This window comes from Panthera tigris, chromosome D3, assembly GCF_018350195.1.
Source record: "Panthera tigris isolate Pti1 chromosome D3, P.tigris_Pti1_mat1.1, whole genome shotgun sequence".
Taxonomy (NCBI): domain Eukaryota; kingdom Metazoa; phylum Chordata; class Mammalia; order Carnivora; family Felidae; genus Panthera; species Panthera tigris.
The window spans coordinates 30,570,821-30,594,909 of record NC_056671.1 but is presented as its reverse complement, the minus strand read 5'-3'; the positions used below and the strand labels follow the sequence as shown (position 1 = coordinate 30,594,909).

Here is a 24,089-nt window from a genome sequence, read left to right as displayed (position 1 = left end):
TTCTGCTTTGCTAAAAGAGACCATTCTTAACTAGGACAGCTCTTTCCCTTGCTTTGCAAGGGATAAATTCAGTTTTTTGTTTATTCTTTTGACAGAGTGTTGGATGCAATGGGAGTGAACCTCTAGCCAAAGTATCTTCAACCTTAATGCTACTGCCTTGAAGAGTTGATGCCTATTATGAGAGATGAAAATACAATGATTAACAGCCTTCTTTGTCTTCCTCTTCTTTGTTCTCCTTTTCTTCCTTTAAAATTTTCTTCATAGGTTTTTTATGTTGATTTATTTTTGAGAGAGAGAGAGAGAGCATGAGGGGGGGAAAGGAAGAGAGAGAGAGAGAGAGAGAGAGAGAGAATCTGAAACAGGCCCCAGGCTATGAGCTGTCAGCACAGAGCCCTACGTGGGGTTAGAACCCATGAACCACACGATGGTGACCTGAGCCAAAGTCAGATGCTTAACTGACCGAGCCACCCCAAACACCCCTAAAATTTTCTTGTGTGTAAAAATTATACCTGCTATTACAAAAAATAAGTTGAGGAATGGAAAGAAGGAAACGAAGGTCAATTGCAAATCACATGCTCATAAAGAACTACTGTCAGTGTTTTGACATCCTTTTACTCTTTTGTATGCAACTGTCTTTATATATATATATATAATTTATATTTATATAATGTATAAATATTGAATGTATATGATATATATTTTTCTAGCTTTATTGAGGTATAACAGACCAATTATCTACTTAGATTTTTATTGTGAACTTATTTTTTATTATAAATAACTTGTGATGTTTTATGGATGTGTATTAATTTCATTTAACAAATACGTATTGACAATTGGCTTTGTGACTTGTTATGTGAGGTATTGGAAACAGAGGCATGAAGAAGATCAACACGATAAAGGACCTCATGGGTAGAGAGTCTGGCAGGGTTGATATACAATACGTGAGGCACAGGCAACAGGATGATTGCGGATTATAATATCCACTGTGACAAATAAGAAAACAATGTAATGCAACAGAGTAATTAAGGTATGTATACATGCTACTTTCACTAGGAACAACCTGAAGGATGAGAAGAAGACAGCCAGCCTGAGAAAGGGCCAAAAAGCCTGAGAAGTAGTTTTTGAAGTAAATGGAGAAAGTGCAGAGATCTGAGGTAAGAAAGAAGCAGGAAAAAAAAAAAAATCAGGGGCGGAGCCCAATGTGGAGTTCGAAATCAGGAATCATGAGATCATGACCTGAGTCGAAACCAAGAGTTGGATGCTTAACCTACTGAACCACCCAGGTGCCCACTTTTTTTTTTTAACCCATACATTGAGAATCATTGCCAAGTGTTGGTTCCAGGGATGGGGGCTGTGTACTTGCATACACAGGCATGTTTTTCATCATGCTAGCAGTTGATTTAGTTTGGCCATGTGTTCTTTTTACTTTAAAATGTATCTTTACAGACTTTACCATTGCAGCTGTTTAATGCCTGCTTCAGATTTCTTCTCCTTGTACCACTAATGTTTTACATTGAAAATCATCACAACCCTACCTTGTGGACTTGTTTAGCTAGTGAAGGTGCAACCAGGGCGTGTTCTCTATTCTCTTAAGACTGTCTCTGGAAGACAGTCAAGGCTTTCCTGAACTTCCTGCCTATCTGGTACTTGGAGATAAAAACCAAATAATTGGCCACTTTGCTTTATTTTTGTTTTGCTTATAATTTCAGGGATTCTATGTTAAACTCCATAATTTTATGAGACAAATAGAGGCTGCTAGGCTAGCAGTGATACAGCTGTGAGATCCAGACTCATTCCAATATCTGGAGGCTGCATTTTCTAGACACTTTCTAGAACATGTCAGAATTATAACCATCTCTTTGCTTCTGGAGGTGAGAGCAGGAAGTGTGTCTCTCCCTTGACTTTATAAAGGCAGTTAGTCAGTTTTCTGATTGTGTAAATAATTACAATTTTTATAGAAAAGTTTTGGAGGTTAAAAAGAAAATAAAAATCATTCATCATGCAATCACTTAAAGACAGGTGTTATCACCATTTTTGTATATTCTGTTTTGGATTGTAGGGTTTCGATGCATATTTTTAAAGCCATTGGGATCATTGTATATAGACAGCTTTGTGTTTAGTTAAGGTTTGAGGGCTTTGGGTTACATAGGAAGTTACAGATATTTCATCCATTTCTGTTTGTGTATCAGGAAGAAAATAATATTCAGACTTGGCTTTTGTAGAGCCAGGCATGAGGATTCATGTCTTTAGAAGTTTGCAGTGGCCTATTGTGTGCGATGTGATTGTGATAATTTTTTTTTCTTCTAACTTCTCATGACCCCTGGCAAACACTTAAAGTCTTGGGCAATGTGAGATTTTGACGCTGGTGAGTCACTGTAATTATGGCCACTTTGACCACAGGGAAGTGGCTATTTATATAGCCCGTGTTACAGATGTTGGTCTTAAGCTAAGAGTGGTTGGTCCTGGTACCTAGCAGAGATTGGCTTTAGAATTTGGATTACTACAGTTTTATTCTGAATGATGCTGGTGTTTAATAGCCTTACAGGGTCTCTGCAGACAGTGGGCCATTGGCGTCTCAGTAACAAGTGCTTCTGAAGCAAGGGATTCATTCAAAAGGACAAGAGCATCTTGACTGGGGATAATTATTTACTGTTTTTACAAGTTGACTTTCAACCAGGTCTCAAGGCCAAGAATTTAGCGCAACTAAGTTATGTGTGTGAGCCTAAGAACTAACATGTAAGTAAAATTTTTTTTTATTTTTGAGAGAGGGAGGGAGGGAGGGAGAGAGAGAGAGATGGATGGGGAGGGGCAGAGAGAGAGAGGGAGAGAGAATCCCAAGCAAGCTCCATCCTGTCCGTTGTTAGTTCAGAGCCCAATGTAGGACTTGAACCCAACCCCCAAAACTTGAGATCCTGACCTGCGCTGACACCAAGAGCCAGATGCTTACCACCCAGGTGCCCTGAGTCTGCTGCTATTTCTATTTTCACTGTTCCCATCAATAATTGTACCAGGCCAGTAGTGCAAATTTGTATATTTACTTCCTAGTCCTATAAAGTACAAATGTCTTTCCTATTGAAGTATATTATTAAATTTAAGCATAACTATTTAAATTACTATATCAACTTAGACTAGGAGGTCCTTTATGCTAGCACAAATGCATATCACCCAAATATTATCACTTATGAGGAGATTCCTTTAGAGTCTTCATGGACTGATGTGCCCATGGATGTACCAGGTTGCATTTATAATGTGGAGGAAGGTCTGCTTCTGCTTCTCCTGGCACCATTTTGTATTCAAAGTAAGGATGCATATGAGTCAGCTCTTGGCATTTTCCTTCAGTCTGGTATATAAGATGTGGGGCATTTGGGATATTTTGGCTCATGCTCATCTTATCTCTTTGGTCAATCCAAATATTTCTGGGAAGAAGTATTTTAACGCTTCTTACGGCACTGTGTTTTCTGAAGTCAACCTGCACTTTCATGGACTCTTAAAAATCAAATCACATGCTGTTTCTGGTGTTTGGAAGCATCTCTCAAAGACATTTGCTGATTACCATGTTAATGCCTAAAAACTGTTTTAGAGCTTTTTTCTATGAGTGCATTACCTTAGCATTTGGGATTTAGATCTGTCTCCAATTCAAAGATCAAAGTATAATCATGTGAACTATTTTTTCAGGAAATTAGATTTTCCTGGCTGAGATAGCAATGAATCTGATTGTCAAGGAAAATTCTACACATTAACAATATTCTAAAGGAGGAATCAAGAGTCTTTATCTGGGTATTTCAGAACACTGAGGGAAATAATTGTTTAAGGTGGGCCTGATTTTGGCAATGATTGTTTAAAATATTGAAAAAAGGAAGATAAAATTTTTATTTTTACTCCTTTATAACCACAAGATGGCACCATTTTCCCATTTTTTTAAAGTTTGACACTGCTGTTTTTCATTTTTTACATTTTTTTCTAAGATTACAAGCTGTTGGGTGATGTTTGGTTATAACTTTCCCTCAAATATGGGCTCATAGATTATAAGACTTAGAGTTCCTGCATTAAATAAGAATTTGTAGGTAGAATAAGATTTGTAATTTTCATTGCTTGCAACAAAGCTTCAATGTGGAGGGAGTGACTAATGAATAAGGTGGAACACTGCAGTAATTTTGCTCACAAATGTTAAATTACAGAGTAAGTTTCAAACTTAAAGCCTCATATTGGCAATTTTATTAGCATTTTCTCATACAAACTCATATCTATGACTACAAACCAGCTACTAAAAAGCAATAAATACTAGAAATCTATTTACATGCTTCAGGATCTGGCTATATGTCTTGTCTTTGTTACCATAATTCTAATGCATTTAAGAGTTTGGATGGCCAAGACCAATAATCAAAGTATATTGCATCTAATTGCTTCCTGCTAGCTTTTGTAGATTATCCAATAAATAAAATTGGGATTTCTCAAAACACCTACAAAATAGATTTGGGCTAAACATTCCACAATCACATTTTCTATGATGTTGCTTTTAAAGCAACTTGAAGTTGTGACATCCTTGTTAGACTCTAAGCCCTGGCGACCTTGGATAGGGCCCAGAAGATGGTGAGAAGGCATTGACAAAGCAGGTATGTTATAATTGTTTTCCACATTAGTTTACAAGTGTTAGAACTGTTCCAAAGGACATAAAGCAGAAATGAAATTTTCTCATTCAACTGAAAAGTCCACAGATAACCTGGCTTCCAGGACAGTTGGATTCTGGGCTCAATATCATTAGGGCTTGACATCCAGCCCCTCCATGCCTCTTCTCTGCCTTGCACTGGGCTGGCTTTATATGCGAGCTTCCCCGTCATGGCCACTGGGACTTAGAGTCTCCCTCTTCATGGCAAAATGACTACATCAGTTCTAGACTCAGATGAGTTCAAGATTTAAGCCTAGCGGGAACACAAGACCCTTTACTGAGAGATCTGGGAATCACACATATGCCCACCCAAGAACCAAGCTCCATGGGTAGGGGAATGTGGATCTGAGACATATGGTCCACCAGTGGAGCAGTGGTAGAACCCACCCAGAGTACGTGGGCTAGATTGAGGGAGGAGTAATCCCCAGACTGAAATAGGGGGCTGTTATGAAAATGGGTGCGGTGACAGGATCTTACTCTTGAACCGTCTTACACGGCCCTGAGCCTAAGGTAAAGCAGTACTGGATGCAGAGGAGATCTCTATGCTTCTGAATATATTTTGTGGAGGTATCAGTTACCTAGACTTCTGCATACCTGTGTGTCCCCAAACTTGCTTACTTCCTGCCAAAAAAAACCCTCACCTTTCCAGAATACCATTCTGTGTTTGGTATAATTTAAGTGCTAGATATTACCTCCTGGACTTTTAATGCTTTAATTCAAAAAATGACCAATAATATTGAGTACTTCTGTGCATGCCTGTATGACTTATTATGTTGTAAAGTTATTATGTGGAATGTGTTTTATCCATCTCTGTGACTGATGTTAGCTCTCAATATATGTCGGTAAAATGAATGAAGGAATAATAAAGATTTAAAACTTAAGGGAGATGGGACCAGCAATTTGTGCTTTTCAGAGCTTGGAAACATCTGCCTCTTCTGACAAAGAATCCCTAATCTTCCTGCCTAATTATAGATCTTCAAATATTATAGCGTGTGGTTGTTAAGGCCAATACTGTAGCCCATATGTAAAAGTCACTACTGAAGTATTGTTTTGGTGCTTGTCAAATTGTATTTCCTTATCTGGGCCATGTTAATCCTTCTTAGTTATTTTGTTCATTCTTTAGAGGTAGTTGAGGACCATATTAGCTATTTACTACACTCTCAAAATAATTTGGGGCAGAACAGTATGTGTTCTCTGAGTTTTCTTTTTTTTTCTGGATCAGAGGATGAACTAATAGCTTGTGCCAGAGAAAGAGAAAGGGCTGCATAGGTGAAATGTGACTACGTGCGATTACTGTCAATTGTGGGTATTGAATGGTCCAGTCCTGGTAAAGAGAGGAGAGGGAGTGAAGTGTGGTTGGTTCCATTTAAGTAAGGTTAGATTAGTGAGAAAGTGTCCGAACGTATCTAATTGAGAATAATAAATAATATCAGATATGGTCTATAATTTACTCAAAAGGTTTAGAGAGGAGATAATGTTGCCCAAATATATACAAGGGCCATGTCATTTTTAAATTATATTTTCCTTAGTATACAAATGCTGTGATCCACTTAAGTGTGTGCATAATGAGAATTCACAAATGCTGTCAAGGCAAATGCTACGATGGTGTATGGAAGCCTCTTTGGTTATAGGGGTGGAATATACATGGCTGGAATTGCAGTGCGAGGGAAAGGAGTGTCTCTGGGCGTTTTGCAAGTGAACGGGCATTGAGTAACCTAATTTGGGTTATGTGAGGAGAAGTCAGATACAAAGTGATCTTGGCCAGGGTTCCCTGTCTGGCCCAAGGGTACGAGTTGGCTGAGAATACAGGCAGGATGAGAAAGACAGTAAGAATGTCAGCTGTGCTTAGAGTTACGCTCTTCTAGCAATGCTATTTGTAAGTGAGAGGCATACTGAAGGTGTTTGAGGAAGGAGAAGGAAGAGATCTTAGCTCCGACCTGACTCTGTTAACATATTCTGGTTTAGCATATCATCCTGGGCCTACAGAAGACAAAGGAAGGGATCCCAGTGGGGAACCAGCTATCTTCCCGTTCTAAATGCTGTTGTAAAGTTGTTGTCTAGCTCTAGTTCTGGGAACTTCCTCTCCTCTCCCTCCCTTTACCACGTGTTTTCCTCCTCTTCGTCAGTCTGATCCCTTTTTGTTGTAAGTAATAGAAGCCCAGTGCAAACTATCTTAAGCAAAAGTGAATGTTATCAACTCATGAGACTTAAAAGTTCAGGACTTGAATGACTTCAAACAGTTCCATATAGATGCTCCACTGTTGGCTCTGTTTTTCTTTGTATTGTCCTCATCCTCCTCCACATCTGTCCATGTTCCAGGAAAGCTTGCCCCAGCAGCACTAGATTTTCATGATATTCACAGCCCTCAAACCAGAAGCCATTAGTCTCTCTCCTGGTATTCCTATAAAGGACCCTCATTGATTGATCTGGGTTATGTGTCCACTTGACTGGCAGCTGTGTAAGAATTATATGGACCATATAAGGTGCAATTACCAACAGAAAAGGTTTATGGGCAGATTTTAAATGTAACTCGTGTCCACTAGATCTTCCTAGGAAAGTATCAAGACTATAGCATGGCCCCAGGCCAATGTTCCCAATGCAGTAGGAACTACATTACTAAATGCAGTGAAAATGCACAGCTTATAATTATGGTTGAGGACTAGATCTAAGTCTGGAGATCTTCATCTTAGGAGGAAAGTCTCATGGAGAGAATTACATACGTGACCTGTTGTTACTCTCCAGTATTTCCTGTTCCTTTTAGCCGTTTACCTCTGTGGGTGAGCCTAATGGTGGGCAGGTTGAATTCAGAAAAATTTCTGGACTCAGAGCCTCCTAACCTAAAATCGATAGCTCTCCCTCTCCTTCTCCCTTTCTCTGTCTCTCCCTCCATACCTCTTCCACCCAGTCACCAAATGTGACTGGATTTCCTTTGACCCACTGTATATGGTACTTGCTCAGAAGCCTGGAATGGAGGCATTCAACAGAAATCTTCAGTCTAAAATCTTTGTGCTCAAAGTGGGGCCTGGGGATGCTGCCTTGGACTGATGTGTGGTCATATAATTGTGCTAATAACAAAAGCTCTAGATATAGCTACTAGTGTTGACTTCCATTAAGTTCCATCTCACAAAGTATAATGAGTGTTCTGTAGTGAGTGCCTGGGAAGATGGCTCTCACCATATCTGGAGATGAATACGTGAAGAGGAGAGTTCTTCTGGGTAAAAGATTCCTGGTGCCAGGTGTTGGAAGCTTCTGTAGAGCTCAACAGCATAATGCAAAGATTAATTATATACTCGTATATTTTACGCTTTCCAAGTCTATTTTATAAAAGCTCAACCCACTATATTAACATAATGACTGTGCTTTTCTTGTGGAAATCTTGGAAACAGACTAATAATACATTTTTCCACCTACTATGAAAACTAGGTCGCTTTAGTTCTGAGAGAATTGAATCTGGGTTATTGCAAGTCTCACACTGACATTTTCTATGCTATTTTGGACAGCATCCTCAGAATATTTAACATCTACTTTGACAGCAAAACGGTGGAAAGAAAGGTTCCGATTGATTGGTTATGAACCAAAAAGCAGAAGAAGAAGCCTGGCTTTTAAACACAATTTTTTAGCCTGTAAATCCCCTTATGGGTCTTAAGGAAATGAGACAGAGCGTATTCCATTAACCTCACCTCCAGAGTCAGAAGGGATGGCATTTTACCCTCTGACCACAACCGCCCATTATTCCAGATCACATGGTCATCACTTTCCAGCACTTTGAACTTCACTGGCTCTGACAAGTTCCTCACGCTCTATTCCTCCCAGTGCACCAGCCTCTCCTTTTACCATTCCAAACTTCGATTTCTCTCTTGTCAGCGGCCAGTCCCCCCACTTGTATTTTGGATTCCATCTTCCTGTTTTTTTCTCCAGTTCTTTATGGTATTGATAACTCCTTCTCTATCTTGTAACGTCAGTCTCTACTCACTGAATCCTCCTGGTAGCCTTTAAATATGTTAAAGACTCCCTCATTAAAATAACTATATTTGGTTCTCATACACCGTTCGAGCTATCCTTCTCTATCTCTCTCCTCCACACTCAAACTCCTTCAGAGATGATTTGAAGTCACGGCATCCATTTTCTCACCTTCCACGTACTGCCCAATCCATTCCCATTTAGCCTCTGCCTCAACAGAAGTATTCTCAACACTTGTTGCTGAAGTCACCAGTTTTTAGATTCCACATATAAGTGAGATCATGCAGTATTTGTCTTTCTCTGACTTATTTCACTTAGCATAGTGCCCTCAAGTCTCATCCGTCATGGCAAAGGGAAAGGTTTGTTCCTTTTTATGGCTGAATAATTTTCCATTTTATACTTATCCCACATTTTCTTCATCCACTCATCCATTAATGGGTAGTTAGGTTGTTTCCATATCTCAGCTGTTATAAATAATGCTTCAATGAACAAGGGGGTGCATCTATCTTTTCAAATTACTGTTCTTGTTTTCTTCAGATAAATACCCAGAAGTGGAATTACTGGGTCATATGGTAGTTCTATTTTTAATTTTTAATTTTATTTTAATGCGGAATGCCAAATGCATACTGTTTTCCACAGCGACTGCACCAGTGTACATTCCCACCAACAGTACACAGGGGTTCCCTTTTCTCCACATCTTCCCCAACATTTGTTATCTTTTGTCTTCTTGTTCGTAGCCATTCTAACAGATGTGAGATGATAGGTTTCTCACTGTGGCTTTGACTTGCATTTCCCTAGTGATGAGTGGTGTTGAACTTCTTTTCATGTACCTGTTGGTCATCTGTATGTCTTCTTTGGAAAAATGTCTGTTCAGTGCCTCTGTTCATTTTAAAATCAGATTATTTCTTGTTTTGTTTTATTATTGAGTTATATGAGATGTTTACGTATTTTGGATGTCCCCCCTGACTGCCCCAAGTCCTATTTGTACGTTCTCTTTTCACTGACTGGTACCACCGATCATTGAATGTACTAGCTTATCTCTCATCCTATGTATCACTGAATTCTGAAATTTTTACCTCCTGAAAATCTTTTGAATTCTTCTGTCAGTTTCTACCCTAATCTGAGGGAGTACCATTTTTTTTTATGTGGTGTATTACCTTGGCCTTAAAAGTGGCCTTCTTGCATGCCATCTGACCTTTACCCTGGCAGAATAACCCTTTCAAATATAAATCTGATTATACCACTCCTTAGATAAGACATTTCAGAAATTCCCCTGCACAACCTCTCTAGCCAGTGTCTCTCTTGACACAGAGCCTTCTCACATGCTGTTCCTTCTTTCTGGGTCACTCTTCTACCCCAACACTGCTTACCAAGGTGGCTTCTCTCTACCCACAATACAGGCTTAAGCTTCACCTCCTTGAGTCTGCCTTCCTGGACCTCACTGCATCTCTCTTTCTTGGCCCTTATCACCGACAATTTGACATTTGTTTTTATTACTGTTGTTAGCCAGTAATGCCTGTCTTCCCTACTGGACTCCAGCTCCACGAGGTCATGCTTTAGGTCTGTTTTTGCTAATTATTATTACTGTAGTCCCAAACAAGAGAATATAAAAGGAGCTCAGTATTTATTAGATGAAAGATGGCTTATATTACTTTACAACATATTTTTTCTATCTAAAAGAAAGCTGCGTGTCATTATTGTTTAGTTTGGGCTGTTTTGAGTGTCATTGTGAAATGACCAACAGAAATTTTGATGGGCAAACATGAAAGGGAGTATAGCCGGCTATTGTGAATGTTCTTTTAGAGGAGGTTGTGGATATAGTAGCACAATTTCTCAAGTATCGATTGTTGCTTCCACTTTCTTTCCTCTATAGCCAAAGGAAAAAACATACTAAATGGAATAAGTTTATTTAGGACACTTTCAGATGAAGTCTCACACTATTCCTGGGATGGGCTACCATTATGGGATAGTTAACATGATCTAAGATTGGCTATGGATACGAGCAGTTGGTTTTCTTCCCTACACATTAGGAAACATGTTGAAGTTTCAAGGAGTGTTACCGGAAAAAAATCTTGTTGTTTGCCTACCTAAAAGTCATTCCTACCTTTTCTCTTGATGTAGAGCCTTTATTGCATTGCAGTGTGTGGTCCTAACTCATGTGACTTGAGAAGGATCATACTATCCACATCCCGGGGAATAAATTCTAATTGATCTAAGCCAGTTCTTGTGATCCAATTTTGCTGGTCAGTTATTGAATCGGATGTGGGCATGCCACTGCATTTGTGCCCAGTGAGATGTGAGAAGTCTTCGGTTCTTGGAGGAAAGGCTTTTCACTCGTTATAAGAGGCACACGGATAAGCAGTCGCTTTCCTTCTCAATGCAGTTGTGTCTGAATGTGTTCCTGAGAAGGCTGCAGCCAGCTTGTGACATGAGAACTAGTCTGCGGACGAGAGGCATACCAAGTATGGCAGAGAGGAAAGATAGAAACACTGGGCCGCAGGCTAGTCCTCCTCACAGGTGTGACTGGGTAGACACACATTTTGCTGGACATGCACACACATACAATCACATGTTTGTATATGTAAAGCACCGAACTTGGTAAAGCAGCTTGTGCTTCAGTTTCCTTCTACTGCTGCGTGCATATATGTACAAACTGTCCCCATCATGGAACAGAATCTAATAGTGCTGGGCTTCGGGAATAAAAGTGAAAATTAACCATTTTCATCAATTTCATTTACAGGTGAAAGAAAAATTGTGGAATGCCAAATGCTGAAACATTTCCCAGCCTGTCATGGTCTCTCCACTTTTAAGAACTTGGAGATGACATTGGTGGGGAGCCTGGGCGGTTCATTCGGTTAAGCATCTGACCCTTGATTGTGGCTCAGGTCATGATCTCACGGTTTTGTGAGATGGAGCTCCACGTCGGGCTCTGCGCTGGCAGTGCAGAGTCTGCTTGGAATTCTCTCTCTGCCTCTCTCTCTGTCCCTCCCTGCCCCTTAACCCCCTCCCCCGCAGCATGCCCGCTAGTTGTGCGTGCACTCTCTCCCTCCCTCTCTCTCAAAGTAAAGAAATAAACTTTAGAAAAAAATGAAGGAAAAAAAGAGAACTTGGAAGTTACATTGGGCCCACTTGGATAATCCAGGTTACTGTCCTTATTTTAAGGTCATCTGATTAGCAATCTTCATTCCATCTGCCACCTTAATTCCCTTTTTGTACATAACATAACAAACATATGGGCAAGTTCTGGGGATTAGGACATAGACCTATTTGGGTGTCACTCACATCCTTGCCATCTTAAAGATTTCTTCCGTTTTGAGTTTATTAAAAAATATATCCATTTGATTAACATTTGAGCACTTGTTATAGAAATGTAAACGAGACAGGGTCCCTGCATTTAAGGAGGTGATCATTTAGTGATTGCTTTCTCAGAAAATGTTATAATTCTTAGCATTGGATTTAATGATAAGAGAGGAATTATTCTAAAAAGCCTGGATGTTCTGTTCCAGATATTCTAGGTGTATGTATGTGTATGTATGGTTTTCATTTTATAGCAAAGTAACTGGAAGTGTACCGAGGTAAAGCTCCTCTTATCCAGGTGCACAGCTGGAGAGAAATGGAGACAGTATGTGAGCTGTGATTTTCTTGCTTGTCCAATGGTTTTTCCTCTATATCAGTGAATGCTTTATGCATGAAGAATCCAGGTCTTGTTTTTGTTTTACAATCACTTACAGGCACGTAAAACAAAATAGGAGTGGGGCTTTTCCTGTTCTCACAGAATTTCAGCTGGGAACAGTAGGTGATTGAATCTTTACTGCATCCATAAAGTTCAGTGGCTGTCATTTCCAACAGTCTAAAGAGCATAAAGATTTCTCAAGTCTTCTTTGACATGCCTTGGGAATACATACATATGAGTGTATATGAGTATGTGAGTGGCCTCTTCTTCTCTTGGTGGAGAGACTAGTGCATGACTTTTGTCTTAAGAATTTCTATAGCAGAAGAAAAAAGAATTCTAAAGGCAGGACTTTGCCAGAAGTTATCTGTTAAAAAGGTAAAGAGGAAGGGCAGCAGAAAAACATACCATTTGGGAAGGAAGGATATGCGATTTCATGGATCAGTAGCTATTGCACAGAGGAGCTACCCTTGAGTGTGCTAGACAGGTCCCTCTCTGGAGGGCAGGGGACCTCAGTAGGAGTTTGTGTGGAGTGAACCACAAAAGGGATTTTAAAAGAAGCCAGCTGGAAGAGTATCTGTGTTGGGGGATACAAACACCCCACCAATGAGATCTAAGGGAAAGCTGACAATTAATGTGATTTTGCCCCTTCTTGGAGCCAGCAGCAGGATGGGGGTGGGGGAGGAGCAGAGGAGAGAAGAAAGACCAGACACAACCCTCTACCCCACTGCCCTCCCCAATTTCAGTGCCAGCATTTTCTTTTGTCTTCATGACCAACTTTGTGCTAAATGGTCCTCTAAAGGACAACTTTGCATTTTAAATGCATTGTATTTCAAACTCAGGTCTGTGGGTTTCTAAGTCTAAATTAGGCTCAAATTGTACCTTAGAGGTCAGGCTCCTGCCTTAGAAACTTTGTTATTCACATGATTCCTCACTTCTTCATGATATTACTTTCAGTATAATAATTTGTATTTAAAAGGCTATATCCATTAGCATTTAAAAAAAACACAAGATGTCACATCCATAGTTTGAAATAAATAACCCTGACTTGGGGAGGCTCGTACCTTGACACGAGTATGTCAAGATCTGTGTCTCATAATTGTGAATAGACATAGCATGATCCTACAGTTTGGGTTTTGTCATTTTGCTTTGGGGATTTGTTGCAGAGTCAGGCCCAAAGGTGAGCTGGTCTCTGATCTTTAGGAAATAAAACGAGGTGTCACAGTAGATAAAACAATTTCTTCTCTTAGTGATGGGCACTGTTTCTGTCTACAGTGGCATTGGTCTGTTGAGATCCATGGCTGGAAATGGCCAGGAGAGGGGGTGATAAAGGGAGGAAAGCCCTTACGATCACCCTTATGTAGGATGACTACCTCTGCTCTTTTCAAAAGGCACAGACAGGGCTATCATCTTTGCATTTCTGAACAGGTACATGCAAATCTGGGATCTCTAAACTTCATTTGTAAGAGTAGCTAGGCAACTGCTTTCCCAGCACAACAGATCCCAGAATGAATGTAAAGTAATATACAGTACAACATATCCTAAGTTGAGCTTGGATCTTACATACGCACACTTTTATGCTGCCAACCATCAGTGATTTGAAGATTCTTCCTTTGGTCGGATGAGGATGCCTTGGCCAAACTGAGGCAAGTAGCCATTGTTGATTAGAGACTTTCAAAATCACCTATTCCTTCTAATGAATGGCAATGAGGACAAAGTGAGGAAAACACAGCATGTGATAAGGAGAGATTTACCCCAGAAAACCAATCTGCTGAAAAGTTTTTGGTCTCAAAACGCTATTACAGGAGTGAATCAACTGGAAGCAGAATTCGTATGAAGAAATAATGAAGCCTTTTCTCAGGGAACGGACAAAGTATTTCTCAACATTCCTGAAGACACCTGAAACTGTCTGCATTTCACCACGTTTCAGCAAGAAAATAAGAAAGAGCTGTGGGGACAGTGGCCTGTTTTGCACATATTTGTCTGTGTGAGGATGAGAGAAGCCATCAGTTGTGTGGAAAATCTGTAAATGTTATTACAAAGGGTATTGAAATTATAGATTATATTTATTCATTACTGGTGAAGGAACTGGGTGACGCACTAGCTTTTTATTCATTTTATTACTAACAAATTGTTGGCAAAAGGCATCAATAATGTATTTCCTTTTAAGCACCAGAGAGAGTATTGAAATAAAAGGAAGTTGTTGTTTATTTTTAAAGGTACCAAATTTCCTTTCCAGAAATATTATGAGCTTCATTTGAAATAGTATTGATAATGGAGGAAATGAACTATATTTCTTGGTCAGCAGTCTGAAAAATTCCTAAAACCTTGTCCCGTCTTTGACTCTTGAACCCAGCAGCAGTAGTGTGCTCACAGAATTTCCATTAGAGTTGATGAAAGATACAGGTGCGCTTTTAGAGGGAACGATAACTGGTGGCCTGTTATATAAATAATATTGTAAAAGACTGCTTTAGAGATATAAGCAGTATGTGTAGAAGACAAAAACTGAGAAAAAAGTCTGTGTTTGTCTGTGTAGGTGTATATTTGTATGATTTCATTAGTTGTCTAGCTCAGAGATTACCTATTGAGAAAATAATCGTGGGGAAAATAGCTCAATACAAAGAGAAAAATGGAAAGTAAAACCTTAAAGGATTAATATATTTGGGAATCTGGTTTGCAACCCCGTGTGTGTGTGTGTGTGTGTGTGTGTGTGTGTGAAAGAGAGAGAGAGAGAGAGAGAGAGAGAAAATGCTGCTACCTCTCTTGGTAACATCTATTCAAAAACTACGCATACCTACTAAGGGTGTTTTAGGCTCAACCAGCTCTATGCCAAATATCTGTTTCTTCAATAAATGACCTAAAAAAAAACCTCAATAGCTCTATCATGGCTTGCAATTGATTCTTGGCTCAAGATTTTGTTGGCTTTAGGTTTTTATTGATGAGTTGTGTGTTTTTCCTATTAACATTTCTTTTATGATTTCCGTAGCAGTTTAACACCTGGAATATAGTTTTTATTTTGGAGGAGGAAAACTTATTTATTTCATTAATTTTTTTCAAGATCTTTTAACATCATGACCTTAATGATTTTCCCCATTATTTTCTTGATGACAGTTATTATTTGAATGAATTGACTGTCATATGGGCTCCACCGACCTGAAACTTTAAGTGTGTGTTTTATTTTGTTGGACCAACATTAGAACAGAGGATGAAAAAAAATTGTACCATTCTGAACCCCTTAAGAAAGGCTCTGGACATTTGACATGTCTGTACAAAACATAATCTCCTATTTTGCCTGAAAGCATATATCAGTGCTTTTTCGCTATATTTCTGTCTTGCTAGATACTGAATTTTGTATATCTCTGAAGTCAGTCTACCTCCACATGCTTTGTTGTGTCTGATATGCTGATTTTCCACAAAAGTTTAGGGGACAGATATTGCACTGGACTTGAGAAAAATGTACCTTTGTTTGGATTTTGTTGTGTCACATTATGGCATTCCCTTTTCTCTTCTACTTTCAAAAAGGTAGTCGTCCATAAAACAAATGTAACAATTCCTGCATTTACTAGAGTATTCTACACACCAGAGTGTGTTGAAGATCTTGAGGGCTTGGCTGGAGTGTCCAGTGAGTGAAGAATTTTGTTATGGCAAAATAATGAGGTGTGGGCTTTTTATTATGGAGTCCCCCTGGAATGTCAGTTCTATTTGATTGTTTTTCTACTTACTTAAAACCTTAGAGTGAACTCTTAAATCTAATAAATTCTGCTAAAATAAAGTACATACTTTATAATTCAAAATCAGTTTTCTTGTTGATATCCAGAAAGTTGATGCTGATCCCAAGCCATCTTAGAAAAAGGAATAGAACAATAATCATGATTGATACTATGTAGGAGTACTGCACTTACTTTACCTAAATTTACTTTCCAGGTTAATGTATGTTAATATACTTATAAGAATCAGCCTAGTTTGGTCATATACCACTGTGGCAATTTCCTGCCCCGCCCACCAACACATGTGTATGCATGCGTGGACACTAACTTGTGGGTGCAAGTACACACAAATTCTTCTTTAGTGATGAGGTCTCACGTTATTTTGCTGGACTTCATGGTAATTGCTGTGAGGTTTCTCCATGATGATGATCACCTCCTAACTTCCTATCTTGTGTGTTTTCTTCCTCAGCCACTAGTACGTAAATTCCATGGGGCTAGCGACTTCTGTTTATTTCGTACCTTGCTTACAGTCTGTGCCCAGAGGAGTGTGTGCCACAATGCAAATGCTCAAAAAGTACTTGTGAAGTGAGAGAACTGATGGCACACTTTTAACACCAGAATGGAGGCTTATTATTACTGTTGTCAAAAAGAAAGAAGTGTTAACATCCACCTCTTTTCTACCCTCCCTCTTTTCGTAGGGTAATCTGTGAAACTGTTCTTCCTATCAGGACCAAAATGGCTAACAAGAAATGTGGTTTTAATGGCTCTTCCTGGATTCTGACTCCATTTGCCAATCCGTGCCCTGCCTCTTGAAGAAATTCTGGGCTGAAGGATTGTGTCTCAAGGCATCATCCAGGAAGTGTGAAGATGATGAGACCTACAGTAATTCCAGTGTGTGATTCAGGTCAGATGCCCTCGAGAAAATCTTGAACTTTAGAATTCTTAAAGCCTTTTTGTTTTCATAGAACATCATATATTCTTTTCAATTATTTATGCAAAAGAGGAAAAGAATGCTAATATTCTCTATTGATATTAGAAAAACAGTAAAATCATTTTAAACCTACAATTTCCAGGAATATCAGCTCTTCTCTGCACAGCATCAGATAATAAGTATTTTATTACATGGTATTTTCAAGGTATGTGTATATATATATGTATATATATATACACACACACACATAAAACAATAACAGATATCATTTATGAATTTAATATAAAATCAAAATAATTATAAATGCTTATATGTTCTTCATTATAAGTATAGCTGTGTTGTGATTTATTCTCTCTCTTTTTAGATACTCTCAGCTGATACCTAAATTTTTTTTTAAATTTTTTAAATGTTTATTTACTTTTGAGACAGGGAGAAAGAGAGAGAGAGAGTGCATGAGTGGCAGAGGAGCAAAGAGAGAGAGAGAGATACACAGAATCTGAGGCAGGCTCCAGGCTCTGAGCTGTCAGCACAGAGCTCAGTGCGGGGCTCAAACCCATGAAATCATGACCTAACCTAAAGTCAAACGCTCAATGAACTGAGCCACCCAGGCGCCCCTATTTTTTTTTTTTTTTAATTTTTAAGTAACCTCTGCACCCAATTGGGACTTGAACTCACAACCTGAATCAACTGATCATATGCTTTACCAAGCATGGTAAAGTAAAGTGCCAGTCAAGTGCCCCTGTAGTTTTTTTATATGGTCAACAAATTCTTTAACTTTAGGCGGTATGACCATGTACTTTGACGAACACTAACTAACAAAGTTATACTTATATCACCCCCAAGATCTTTCTCCATAAAGAAAAGGAAAAAAGTAGGGTGGGGGAGGCAAGAATAGAGGGTGAGAGTCATACTGTTTTGCAGATTTGCAGCATAAAAGGATATTATTTACAGTGGTGACTTATTCTTTGAAATTTGAAGACAAAAATGTTATATGGAAGAACTTTTCTGAACTTTCCAGGCAATTGGCATAGTATATACATCAGTCTCTCTTGCAATTTCCTTGGAAACCTATTTGTTAAAGCAGAGTCCTTCTGTTGTTATTTTAGAAGGTGTAAGAGCCAATCAAGGGGATTATAAGATCTTTTTTTAAAATATTACATTGTTATTAATTTATCAAGAGAGAGTAAAGGGATTTCCCAGATATGTTGAAGTCCCATATTACTTCAAAGCTTACTCCAAGGAGACGAACTAGAGTGAGCCCAAACTGGAAACTTCGATAGCAAAATGAATGACATAAATAGGAAAAAGAATAGGAGGCTTCTATTTCCAGCTCCAATGAGATAATTGAGAGAAAGATGGTCTTCTTATTCTAAATGGTGGGACAAAATGTGTTGAGCCACTGTTTTCAGAAATTGGACAACAAACAGTGGAGAACTGTGATCTCTGGAAAAAAAGAACAATGAGGTGAAGCATAGAACGATTCTGACCTTCTTCTTGGAGACATTTCCCAGACTGCAGCTCAGGAAGGAGAAACTAGGCAAAGCACAGCATTTTCTCTAAGCTGAGGAGACCAAGCTGAATTAAGGGGGAATGAGGTGGCCGGAAGATGTGAAGCTGAGTGCCAGAGAGGAGGAAACTATGGAAATAAAGTGCTTCAGAAATGTGCACAGGGTTCCCTTCAGTTTGTCTTTAAATACTCAGTCATAGATTTGGAGGAGGAACTTCCATGCAGTCAGGCAAAGCCTGTCTGGAGTCCTTTATTAAATACTTAATCACACATGCATGGGATAAAACTCCATGAGCAAAACAGAATTAGAGAAATATATGCCAAAAAGTTGCCAGAGCTCATTCAGAGCTGGGAGATGTTTAAGTTTTGACCAGTCAGACTGCAGAGTCCCCATTGACCACTTGGGGCTTTCAGTAGGAATTCCAGAGAGTTTTGCCTAATACTATGGCACAACTAGCCCTGGACTAAAGACTACTCTAGACTTGCCGTAACAAGGCTTAAAAACAAGTCTTGAAAGGATCAACCTGGTATAAATTACTTCCTGTCAGATCAAAGTCCAGTAGTATTTAAAGGAAGCCAAAAAATCTAGTACTCAACATATATACACTCTCAAGGTCCAGCATCCAATAAAAAATTACTAGGCATGCAAAGAAGGAAAATATGACCCATAGCTATGGTAAAAATCAACAAATAGTAAATAGTAGCCAGAATCAATGATGGCTCTCAAGTATCATCACCTCCTGATATTCACACTCTTTAGTCTCCTTGCACATTGAGTTAGAATTAGTTGTTACAGCCAGTAGGGTGCATTAGAGGTGCTCTTGTGTGACATTCTAGGCTAGCACAATTGGATCCCTTGTTCTGGGAGAAGCCAGATGCTACATCACAAGCAGCCCTGTGATGAGGGCCACATGTAGAGGAACTGAGGCCTCTCCCAAATAGGCAGCCCAACTTGCCAGCCACATGAGTTAGCCACCTTGAATTTCCAGTCAAGCCTTCAGATATACATGTCCCCAGATGACCTCTGACTAAATCTCATGAGAACTGCAAGATAGTATATCTAATCAAAGCCATTCCCCAATTCCTTAACCACAGAAAATATGAAAGACAATAAATGTGATTATGTTTTATGCCACTAAGTTTGGGGGTAATTTGTTAGGGGATAATAGGGGACTAGTATAGACATTGGTACTGCTAGTATAACAGAACCCAAAAAATGTAGAGGTAACTTTGGGACTGAGCAAGTAGGGAAAAACTAGAACATCTTTTTTAAAAAAACTTTCATTAATATTACAAAAAAATTTTTTTAAGTTTATTTGTTTTGAGAGAGAAAGTGAGCAGGGGAGGGACAGAGAGAGAGAGAGGGAGGGAGAGAGAATCCCAAGCAGGTTCTGCACTCTCACCACAGAGCCCAATGTGGGGCTTTAACCCACAAACCATAAGATCATGACCTAAGCTGAAATCAAGAATTGGACACTTAACCGACTGAGCCACCCAGGCGCCTCATAAGCTAGAACGTGTTAAGGAGACTTTTAGTGAAAGGCAAAAGGCCTTGGAATTGCTATCATCAACCCTGTGGCCCTCAAGGAGGTTGCCACAGAGGCCATAAGGTAAGTGAGAAGAATATTATTGGAGACTGGTGAAAAGAAAATCCCTGCTCTGTGGTGGCAAAAAGTTGAGAGGCACTGTTCCATGGGGTATCATGAAAACTAGAAAAGACACTGACTGGATGATTAAACTAAGAATCTTTTTTTTTTTTTTAACTTTTTAAAATGTTTTATTTTTGAGAGAGTGAGTGGGAGTGGGGGAGGGACAGAGAGAGACAGGGACAGAAGATCTGAAGCAGACTCTGTGCTGACAGCAGCAAGCCCATGCAGGGCTTGAGCTCACGAACTGAGAGATCATGACCTGAGCAGAAGTTGGACACTCAACTGACTAAGCCAGCCATGTGCCCCAAACTAAGAATCCTCTTGAGCAGATTGTTGAAGGTGCGGTTTATTGCACAATGTAAAGTAAAGAGAGAGAGAGAGAGAAGTTGTTAAACACGAGAAACTGTAGGTTTGAAGGTTCTTCAAACAGCATCTTCAAATAGCTAACAATGCTAATATTAAGAAATGGCTCCAGGAAAAGATCAAATCCAAGGAACTGTTATGAAAGCATGGTCTAAAGATGAAACCAGGCATGCGGGGGAGGGATGTCATCAAGATGGCAACACAGATCGTTCCCAATTTCAGTCACCATTTGAAAATCCCACAGCATGGGGGTAGGGTTGAAGCACCCCCCTACAACACAGAGACTGAAAAGGATCACATTAGCAGGGTAAGAGGAGCAGCTATGCTCAGATTGCACAGGCTAGCACAGCACTGCACTGAGAGGCACCTCACCCCAACCCGGACCTACAGTTTTTCCACTGGGGAAAAAAGAACCCAAGCTGAACATCCAGCTCTCCCAGCACCGTGGAATGCTTTCTGGGAGGCCCACGTGGGTCTTAATCTCATAAGGATCATAGGGAAAATCTGTGAGGCTTGATCCCTGGGGATCATATTGAGATGGAGGAGTGGGGGTGGGGTTTACAGCAACCAGTGTTCAGAGCTTGGCTGACAGCATTCTTCCCTGGAGGAGCAACCAAGTAGAGATGGTAGCCAGGGGCTCTGACCATCTGCTGAGATGAGCTGGTGGCCCAGTCTGGTTGGGGATTTAGGTCCACAGCAAATAAGCCATACACACCTTGGAGCCTGTTCAATACTCATGCCTTGGCAGGGAATCAGGCTCAAAGCCCTGCCTAATATTCCCACCTGCCAGAACAGGAAGCCTAACCAGATTACCGGGGAAGCTGCACAGACGATCCTACAGCCCCATATATACATAGTAGGAGTTGCACAGAGAGCCCAGCCAGTGGTTTTGCCAACCTACAGAGCTGAGTCACTTGTCTGTCGGGTCAGGGAACTTGGTGGGGAGTGCTTCCTGATTCCAATACCCATCCAGCCAGTCATACCAGTCTTGGAGAGCCTGTTCTACCACTACACCCAGGCAAGGAAGTTAATTCAAAGCCTGTGTACTGCAGATTATAGCCCAGTCCCACATCACTAGGACACCTAATCAGAGAACCTTGAGAAGCTGTGTAACCCCTCCTACATTGTGCTCCAGGCCAGGAGCCAGCTTAGCAAGGTGGAGAGGAGAAGGATATGTGGTTGGAGAGGCCTGGAAATTTTTTAAATGGTTTATCCTAGTAATTTTAACAGCTTTTTAAAAATATTTATTTATTTATTTATTTATTTATTTTTAAATGTTTATTTTGAGAGAGAGTGAGCAGGGGAGGGGCAGAGAGAGAGAGAGAGAGAGGGTGAGAGAGAATCCTGAGCAGGCTTCACATGGAGCCCAACACAGGGCTTGATCCCACAACGGTGAGATCACCTGAGCAGAAATCAAGGGTTGGAAGCTTAAACAACTGAGCCACCCAGGCTACCCTGCTGGTTTTATTTTTAAATTATTGCTTAGAATCATCATATTTCCTCTTTGGGTGAACTATCATCTTTTATTTTTTAAAAAAGCATAGGCTTTGTTATTTATTTTTTTAAGTTTATTTATTTTGAGAGAGAGAGAGATAGAGAGCAGGCAGGGGAGGGGCAGAGAGAGAGGGAGACAGAGAATTCCAAGCAGGTTCCAGGCCATGAGCGCACTGGAGCTCACAAACTGTGAGATCATGACCCGAGTCGAAACCAAGAGTTGTAAGGTTAACTGACCGACCCACCTAGGTGCTCCTGGGTGAACTATCACCTTATGTGTTTTTCTGGTTTATCTTTGGGGCTGTTGGGTTTTCTTCTTCATTTATGGGAACCATTCATATATTAAAGAAGTGATCACTTTTACCTGTGGTTTGAGTCATGAGCTCTTCCCTCCACCTACTTACCCCTGCCAACTTGCTGGTTACCTTGGTGTATGTTTCTAGGTGAATTAATTAATGTTTTGGTTTCATGAGTTCTACATTTTGTGTCATAATACAAAGACTTTTCCCTTTGATTATAATTATCTACTTAAAAAAATTTTAATAACCATCTGGAATTTGTTTTAGTATAATGTAAGAGGTTAAGAATCAATGACATTGAGTGCTTGCTGTCAACCAAAAATTGTGCTATCTTTCTATGATAAGGAATGGCAGTTGAAACATGGCTGCCCAATTTAACGACTGCATTTTCTAGTCCCTTTGACCTACATGTGTAGACATGTAGTCTGTAATCAACTACAGAATATAAGTGGAGGTGATGTGTGTCACCTACAGGTCAAGACCTTTAAGAGGCTCTCTGTTCCATCTGCCATCTAGACACACAACAGAGGAGTCTATTTAAATTGTGACACCATATGTTGGCAGGAATCTGGGTCCCTGAACCACCATGATCAGGATAGCTACTCACTGATGAGGAACATCCACTGTGACTGGTACATGAGTGACAAATATACTTCCACTGGGATAAGCCACTAAAGTGTTGGAACCTATTATTAAAGTGGTTAGTATGGCTTTACCAATAAGGCATCCAATGAAGAGATAGCTGACCCTGACCGCTCATGTCTGAGCTCACTTTGTTTTATTCAGTGAGTACTCTGCCAACTTCCAGTGAAAGGGAAGTGTTAGTTACACAGCATTTGTAAAGGCTCTGGAAGGGAGGTAGTTTAACTTTCAGAGTTAACTACATGTTAAAGTGAGAATTCTATTTATTGCTCCTGTGTCATCCACATCACTAGACCATACGTGGCAGAATCTGAAAGCAAAAAGCAGAGGTATATCAAACCAATCCAGGCTTATTTTAATTGAACTGTTAGTGTTAATACTTCATTTAAAATAAGATATCCAAATTTAAATTAGGTGGCATACCAAGACAACAGTGGAAAACCAGTTTTTGGCTGCTGGAGATAGAGTTAACAATCACATAGGCAAATTAATAATGACCTATACTCAGCAAAATAGGTTTCATTTGTAAATGTGAATGGATAACCAAAGATTACATCTGAGGAATACATGCAGAAGGAACAAGGTGAGCTGATAAAATATGTAAAGTAAATGAACGACAAATAGTTGGTGATTAAGCTGAGGTTGAATTTAAAAATATTCAAGCATGACAGTATGTACTTTTTCCTCTCAGCTGTCCACCATCAGCCAGATGTTACAAATGTTTGACTCTTTGAAAAACTACTTTGAAAATCAATCTAGCGCCCTACAACGGTGTTGAACTAGTTTGTGAGTGAGTCCACCATTTGTTCTTGTTGCAATTTGTTCAAAATTCGTTGTGAATCTTTAATTAAATGTTCAATGAAGGGAACACCAAAGAAACTTAAAGTTTTGAAGCCTTTAGCAAACTGGAATTATTGGAAACGAAGTGTGTGAATAGGAAGCCATTGAATTTATCACTACAAAAATAAGGAAGGAAAGGAACAAATCAAACAAGGAGAGCTCAGACAGTGTACCTGATTTAATTTTGCAATTTTATAATTGTACATTGTAATTTCTTAAGTTGGGAAAAGAATTTTTTGATGATCTTCAATTTTGGAGAAAAATTTACATTCTGTAATGAATGGAATTAAATGGAAAAGACTTATTATTTTACAACATCTCCAACTGGTTTGCCAAACATTCAAGATAATCAGAAATAGAG

General features: G+C 39.6%; 1 long non-coding RNA gene across 2 annotated transcripts in view; it reads left to right on the top strand.

Moving 5' to 3' along the window:
- Positions 1 to 23,652, top strand: part of LOC122232522 — a 31,184-nt gene extending 7,532 nt beyond the window's left edge. Inside the window, exons 2-4 of one of the 2 annotated variants that reach the window (XR_006209850.1) lie at positions 1,054 to 1,154; positions 16,702 to 16,907; positions 23,580 to 23,652. This is a non-coding gene — a long non-coding RNA (uncharacterized LOC122232522). Of the gene's footprint in view, positions 1 to 1,053; positions 1,155 to 16,701; positions 17,149 to 23,579 lie in introns of those variants that run through there. The other variant, XR_006209849.1, reaches the window with a different exon arrangement.
- The last annotated feature ends 437 nt before the right edge of the window (positions 23,653 to 24,089 follow it).